Below are 502 nucleotides of genomic sequence, written 5' to 3'. Positions count from 1 at the left end.
ATTAATTTAATTTCACATAATTATCGCCGTAGAAGCCATTTGTTTGTTAAATACTTAAGAAACATATTTACCGTGTTTGATGTTTGTTGTAAATGACAAATACTCACAAAGAACAAGATAATTAGTCCGTTTGTCATTGAATGTTCAGAAATTACAGCGGCTGTAAAGCGCCATGAGAAAGGTAAACAAAGGTAAAACAACCCGAACAGGTGATCAACTCTAAACCACTCGCACCTTTTTATTCTCTCTCTGTCATTTAAGCACACCAGTTGCCGTGCCAACCGCTTGTGCCCCGCAGGCCGAGCAGAGATTACTTTAAAAACATAACATTCAGTCCGTTAGGTTTGCAGCCTTAATATTTATTTTGTGATCATTAATAAGCCTCTCATAAACACAGCGGTGGTTGATTAGTTAATTTTAAACTCCTGCTCTGCTAGTTATTTTGGTAATGGAACCGAAATGCACAGAATTGCGCAACACCTTATTGAAACGATAATCACTG

The sequence above is a fragment of the Poecilia latipinna genome, unplaced genomic scaffold (genome assembly GCF_001443285.1).
Source record: "Poecilia latipinna isolate Pla-1442-1.1 unplaced genomic scaffold, P_latipinna-1.0 Scaffold2589, whole genome shotgun sequence".
Taxonomy (NCBI): domain Eukaryota; kingdom Metazoa; phylum Chordata; class Actinopteri; order Cyprinodontiformes; family Poeciliidae; genus Poecilia; species Poecilia latipinna.
Note: the sequence above shows the minus strand (reverse complement) of the source record.